Genomic DNA, 7,510 nt, shown 5'->3' on the forward strand with positions numbered 1-7,510 from the left:
AGGGCCTGCCCACCCCGCCAGGGAACAATTCCTCATTGCCAGGATCCCAGCCAGCCCTGCCCTCTAGCACTGGGAGCCATTCCCCGGCTGCCGTCCCCACGGCCCTCGGCAATTGTCCGTGTCCATCTTTGCCGCGGCCCCTCCGGGCCCTGCGAGGCCGCCCTGAGCTCAGGCCAAAGCTTCTGGTGCCCGGGTGAGCGATGGCAGCCGTGGCACCTTTGCTGCCGGCAGAGCTGCTCCGTCCCTGTGCCCGTGCTGGAGCCGCCTCTGGCCCGGCTGCAGCAGCTGCAGCTCCTTGCTGGGCTGGCCCAGGGCTGGGGCAGCTCTGAGGGGCAGAGGGGCAGAATGGGCCCTGCGCTGCTGCCCCCACTGGGCTGGGCCCGGCACGGGGCTCTGGGCTCTGGGCTCTGGGCCCGGCACGGGGCTCTGGGCCCGGCACGGGGCTCTGGGCTCTGGGCTCAGCACGGGGCTCTGGGCTCTGGGCTCTGGGCCCGGCACAGGGCTCTGGGCTCTGGGCCCAGCACGGGGCTCCGGGCTCTGGGCCTGGCTCTGGGCTCGGGGCTCTGGGCCCGGCTCTGGGGTTTGGGCTCTGGGCTCGGGGCTCTGGACTCTGGGCCCGGGGCTTTGGGTTCCCAGCCCAGCACTTGCAGCTCTGCAGGTGGGGGTCTCACCTGGGGACAGTGAGGGGTCACCCGGTAAATCCCCGGCTTTGTTCTCAGAGGAGGCCACTCCGCAGCTGAAGTTAATGTTGATAAGCCAAATAATGCTTCCCTCTTGCCCCAGGTTAGGCTACTGCCACTTGTGTTTTTAGCATTTTACTGGGTCTCCATTGTGAAAAATGTCAGTCGCTTGTTTTTTAAATTGTAAAAGTTTAATAGTAATAGAATGGTTATGAATATAGTAATACAATTAGAGTAATAATAATTTGGACTAGGACAATATGAGACAATAGAAAGAAAGAGTTAGGGACAGTCCGGGTACCTCTTTCTGGGCAGCATGAGCCCGAAAAAGGCCCCACGTTAACAGAGGATTAATCCTTAAAAGCAACAGCCTGTTGCATATTCATACACCTCATCCATGATGCATAAATTCCATTCAAACACAGGATTCTGTCTGGTCATCTTCAACTTCTTTCTCTTAATCCTAACAGTGCCTTCGACGCGGGAATAATTCATTTCTTCTGATAATGGAGCAATAAATTCTGTTTCTCTGAAAGATTCAGGTGTCCTGTGACTGCTATCTCGCTGCCAGCCCTTTCTTAAAAAAAGTATCCTACATGGCATAGTTTCTATTTTAACATTTTGTTATAACCTAAAATTACATTTAGCACACTACTTCAGAGAATTAATACAGCATTACTTTCTAACACAACACATATAATATTCATTGTAATATTTGCGAAAAGCCAATCAAAAAATATGCATTTTTCACACCCATGACGCTTCCTGGTTGCTGTTATAAAGGTATATGCATTATACGTACGCTGCATAAAACCTACAAAGGATATTACACTTCCTCTAGTAGTTATCCCGAACACTTGAGTCTCCCCAGAGGAATTGGCGGATTTTGCCGATTTTCCGGGGTTTTGAGCCCACTAGAGGGAGATGTGCACAAAGAGTTCTGTGCGCTGCACCGCTGCCTGGCAGGACAGGCACGCCTGTAAGATAAAAAAATGACTTATGAATGCCGTGTAAAAGCCAGGAAATAAAACCAGAAGGGACCAGTATGTGTTATTGAAATCAAAACCACCTCCTTTGCTGGTGTAGTTACAGCTCAGCCGCAGCATGAGGTCCCTGTTGCTCCTGCAGCTTGCTTGCTTTCTGCTTGGATGAAGTCCTAAACGTGTTGTCCTCTCTTTCCCAGCCTGGAATTTTATATGTGTGTGTATCTAGACAGGATCGGCCACCCTTAAGATCCAGCTTTGCAGGCAGTGAAAATGGGTGTTTAACACCTTCCTGCTCAATCAGGAAGCATTTACCTCCAATATCACCTGTTTGGCAGAGCCCACACCTGTTTAATTTTGCACTGGTGTGGGGATTTGTTCCAGGTTGACATTACTGGGCTGGGAGCTCCCCAGGTGAGTTGTGAGCAAGCCAGCAGCAGTGCAAACAATTGTAACTTCTTATTTTTTTTAGTTAATTTTTAAAGTTTTTTCCCGAGAAGCAGCGAATTGTGTGAACACAGCACAGTGTTCATGCATTCATAATCCTCACACCCCAAACAGGAGGGTTTGTCTGCTGAAGGGGCACCAGAGGCTGTGGTTGCACACACACACACACGACTGATGTTATCTTTGTTCACTCTTCTCTGTCTGTGTGCTTTGGGTAGCTTAACACTACTTGTCAGAGTGTCAGGGTGACATTTTCCTGGTGGTTTTAATTTGAATGTAAGCCTGGGGAGAGAAGGGAAAATCAGGCCCTGTTCCCTCTTAAATTCTGTTACATCTGCAATAATCTGAAGCTCCTGTGCAGGTGGTTCCCTTTGATTTATTCTCCATAAGATGCTGCCTTAGCATTTACTGCTCTGCTTTCTTGTCAGTGTTAAATGATTACCTGTGCTACATTTAATCTTAAATATTTATGGATTTTGATGGCTACAGCCAGGGCAGCATCCCCTTCAGTGAGCCTGCTCAGCTGACCAGCCCTGGATGTCATTTCCACCAGGCTGTGTTGCTCACAGCTGTGACCCTTTCAGGACACTTAACAATCATATTTAAATAAGCTGCCCCAATAACTTTAGTTGCAGGGTCAGCACAGATATTTATTGGTTTATGGTCAGGGAAATGTTTAGGTGCCTGGATGAACTGAAGCCTTTGAAGGTTAAGGTCTGTGGTCAGTTATTTTATTGGGCTGTTTTACACTGCAAAGCTGCTGTTTGTTATTCTTGTATCAAAGTGACAATCTGAGAAACTGGCTCAAGTTGGAATGTTAGACATTCACTGTCAGGATAGCACAAGAATTTTCCCATATCTCAGCTTTAGGTGGCTGCCTGTTGAGCAGAAAACACTGTTTTCTCACAGGAGAATGTAATTTTGTTTTTTTCCAGAAACCCACAGTGCGGAGATGAATGAATCTAAACTGGATTTGCACAGCACTTAGCCGAAGCTTGTGTCTTCAGATCACAAAGTTGTAATTTCTAGGGTTGAAGGTATGGATGAACAAAGGAGGAATGGGTTACCCTCCTGTGTTTGGATACAATCCTTTCCTGCAGGATTGGCTGTATTTTGGAAAACTGCTGCATTTCACAGAGAAAAGGAGAAGGAAAGGCTGAAACTGCAGGCAGCAGCAGAGGTACAGATTCCTTGGCAGAGGGATCAGCAAGGGAGAGTGCTCTAGTCTTTTCAGTCTTACTAATTTCTTACAGTCCTCTTGGTCAAGAAAAGGATAAATTCCTCATTTCTACAGAAAAATCAAAATAAATACAAATAAATTTTGAAACATATACCAGTAGTTCATGCAGTTATGGCCAAGTACCAGGTAGATCAGCAGTAATTTCGAGGCCCAAATGCTGGTTCAGAAAGCAGAGCATAAAACTGGGATGAGAGAATGAGAGCTAGGACAGATTCCTCTTAAAGGTGTACACTGAAAACTTACAGCATATTCAAAACAGAGTAGACATAAAATAGATAAAAATTAACTGGCATAATTTATCAGCTGTCTTTCCTCTCTGCTGGGTCCACCTAAGGTCCCTGAACAGTGGGTAGATAAAAAAAAAAATACTTTTATTACCCTTGTTTACTGATAGACTTATTACTGTAATATAGCTGATATTTTCTCATTAGGAGCTCAATATTTTTGTGTAGTAATTAAGAGTGAATTAAAAACCTGTCATCAGTCATCAGCACTGGGCTGGGCAGTAGGTGAGTCTGTGCCCTCTTGGGAGATTTGGCTTGCTGAGATTCTGTGCCATGTGCAGTGCATTTTGGTGTTTCCCACAGGCATTTTTGCCGGCAAAAGAAGTGACTGTTTAAGCCTTTAATCTTTTAATTAAACCTCAGGCTGAAGGCAGACTGTAAGAGGCATTGCAGGAGAGAGATGAGCATGCTACTCTTAAATTGCATTCCAGCAAATCTCATTAGTAAAGTAATTCTGCATATAAATATTAGCTGTAAGTTATTCCCGACGTTATCTGCTCCCTTTTGGGTTTGATGTTTCCAGAGAAACATTCTATCAGGCATGCTCAGGTGTGCATTGATCCTGCAGGAGTGACAGAATCATGAACCTGCAGAGCCCATGGTCAGTTTTGTTGGGGCAGCCAAGGATGGCAGGTGTGAGGTGTCACCGGTGAGATCAGGGGCACCTGCTGTAGCTACAGACTGGTTTGGGTTGGGAGGGACCCTGAACCCCACCAGTGCCACCCCTGCCGTGGCAGGGACACCTGTGGGAACCCACAAAACCAGAGGGTTTGGGAAAGCTGCAAAAGGCAGGCCCCAGAGACAGCAGAACTGTGACTGGAGCCAAGCAGCAGCCAGGAGATTGGGCAGCAGAAAAATTATTTCAACTGTAGAAAAGCAAGAACAAATAGAGCAATGGTCTGTGTATTAACACTGGTCTAAAATAACTCCCTAAGCTACAGAAAAGTTTATCTGGCAAGATATTAGGAAGGTTGAAGCTCAATAATGGAGCTCTGTGCATTGTGTTTGAAGGCTCACAAGCAGGTATTGCATTTGAAACAAGCAAGCATTGTTTAACCAAAGGTACCAGTGCTTACAGTGGTTGGACAGAACTACTGTCAATATAGAATATTCACTGTACAGATATAAATACTGTCAGTGTGCTTTTGCTTTGTGTGATTGGTCACAAAGCTCATAAAGTGAGTTGTGACATTGAGTTCTGTGTCTGCTGCCTGGGATGTGAGCTGCTGCCATCTTCCATTGCCATAGCCATGGACTGAGAGTGATGCTGGAAAATCAAACAGCTCAAGGCAGTTCCACAGCAGCCTGTCCTGTTTGTGGTTTGTGCAGAGACCCCAGCTGGTGACACCTTCCCCAGCCCCAGTGTCCATCCCTGGCAGTGCCAGGGATGCAGGGGCAGCCCCAGCTGCTCTGGGCACCTGTGCCAGGGCCTGCCCACCCTGCCAGGGCACAATTCCTTCCCAGTACCTCACCTCAAGTGGCTGTTTTCTCTGGTCTTGTAATGGCAAATTCCTGCCCCGTTCTCACCCTCCATGAACTGCCTAATGGAGCACAGGTGGGCTTTGATGCATTTGGGCTTTGATGCATTTGGGCTTTGATGGAGCTTGACCTGAGAGATTATTTCTGCTGGTCCTTAGCTGCTTTGTCAAGAGCATTGGAGAAGTGCTTGAGGCATGGCACATAGCTCCTGGGGCACTTAATCAAATAAATTTCAAAGATTTATAGAGAATCAGAGTCTATCAGCAAGGAGTTTATTGGCAGAAAAGGGTCTCAGCAGTGCAGTACTTGTGGCGTGGGGAAAATAAAAATGACAAACAAGAAATAGCATTTTATGTCAAGAGCTGGTGCACAAACCCAGCTTTTGAACCTTTAATATTTTCTTGTTGAGTCATTATCTGTATGCTTTTCTTCCTTTGTGTGGGCACACAGCCTTTTAAGATTGTTTGTTTCCTGCTGCAGCATTCAAGGAGCAGCAGGAAACAAACTGTGCTTGTGCTGTGCTCCACGAGGATAAGTTCATTCTCCTGAAGATGCCCCTGTGGAGCAGAGCAGCCACCCTCCAGCTGCCCCTGAGGGGCACAGAGCCTGCTCCCCATGCCCAGGCTGGGCTCCAAGCACACAGAAAACTGCCCTGAGCATTGTCATGAGGGAGGAGGACTGAGCAAAGACATCCTGCATTGACTTGTCACTGTCCGAGTTTAATTTAAAAGATTAAATTAATTAGGGATGTGGCATGAAGAATGAAAACACACCATTCGTGTGAAGCGGCTGAGTTGCCCTTGCTGGCTGTATGGAGATCATGGAGAGAGAGAAAGGTCACAGAAGTGGAAAATGTGGGTGACAACAAGCTTTTGCAAAATAAGGAGGAGGAGTGTTTTGGTTGTGAGGGACATGCTTGGAAGCCAACAAGAAAGAATGCCACAGTTGGAGCAGTGGCTTTTCCTTCTCCTTCTCCTTCTCCTTCTCCTTCTCCTTCTCCTTCTCCTTCTTCTCCTTCTCCTCCTTCTCCTTCTCCTTCTCCTTCTCCTTCTCCTTCTCCTTCTCCTTCTCCTTCTCCTTCTCCTTCTCCTTCTCCTTCCTTCTCCTTCTCCTTCTCCTTCTCCTTCTCCTTCTCCTTCTCCTTCTCCTTCTCCTTCTCCTTCTCCTTCTCCTTCTCCTTCTCCTTCTCCTTCTCCTTCTCCTTCTCCTTCTCCTTCTCCTTCTCCTTCTCCTTTTCCTTTCCTTCCTTCTGATGAAATCCTTTCTTCTATTCTTTTAGTATAGTTCTAAGATATCATCTTCTTTTAATATAATATATATAATAAAATAATAAACCAGCCTTCTGAAACATGGAGCCAAGATTCTCCTCCCTGGTCCTGGGACCCCTGCAAACCACCCCATAGTTCCATCAGGGGACTGGCTGGTGAGTGATGCACCTCATCCTCCGGGCTGTTAAGGGCACTGAAAGAGCCACCAGCCCCACAGCAGCCCCTCAGGATTGCTGTTAGCAAGGGGCAGCCCACTGGACGTTGTGCCCATCAGCAGGAGAAAAGCAAAATACAGGCTAAAATCTGAGGACACTTGGCCCACAGCTGGGTTTTGTGTTGACCTGAGAGTTTTGGAGGGCTAACAGTGGAGTCTTTCCAGTTTTGCTTATTTGCCTTCTATGTAGAATCAGCAATAGTCTGATTCCCTCCCCCAGAATTACTATTATTAACCAGCATTTGGAAAGCCAGCAGCAAAATGCCAGGGAATGTGCCCAGCATAGACCAGGAAGTAACAGTAATCACATGGAAGCTCTACACTCTGCAGCTCTCCTTCTGAGCCAGCACACCCTGCTGCTGATTTTCAAGAGCAGCTAATTCACCATCTAGCTCTCAATTAGCTTCCAATTGTGCCTTCAAAAAGTCTGTAGCCAGTTATGGGCCAGCTATCCAGCCACAGCTCTGCAGATATGACTCACCCAGGGACCTGCCTGGGAACTGGTGTTCTGGCTGGTGAAACACTGAGTTTCCATATGCAAAAAAGCAGCAATCAGTGGGATTGTCAGCGCTTGCTGGTTTTTTCCTTCCCCGCTGTGCTGCTGAGCACGTGGACCATGGGGAGCATGGAGATGTCCCTTGGAGTGGCAGCACATCCTCAGGGACTCTGGGGAGAACAGCTGAGGCAGATGTTGTCACCTCTGGAGCTGAGAGCTGCAGGGGGGACTGGAGCTGGGCAGGTTTAGGTGAGATGCACAATATCAGCAAACTGATTTGCCTGCTGGGTTTGGGGCCAGGCTGCAGCAGCCCAAGGGCACGGGGCAGAAACGAGCAGGATGGCATTGTAAATATGTCCACAGGTGCTGCATAGAATTAGAGATTTGTGCTTCTTGCACAGCTGAAGTGGTACTTTTCT

Source organism: Zonotrichia leucophrys, chromosome Z, assembly GCF_028769735.1.
Source record: "Zonotrichia leucophrys gambelii isolate GWCS_2022_RI chromosome Z, RI_Zleu_2.0, whole genome shotgun sequence".
In the NCBI taxonomy this organism is placed as follows: domain Eukaryota; kingdom Metazoa; phylum Chordata; class Aves; order Passeriformes; family Passerellidae; genus Zonotrichia; species Zonotrichia leucophrys.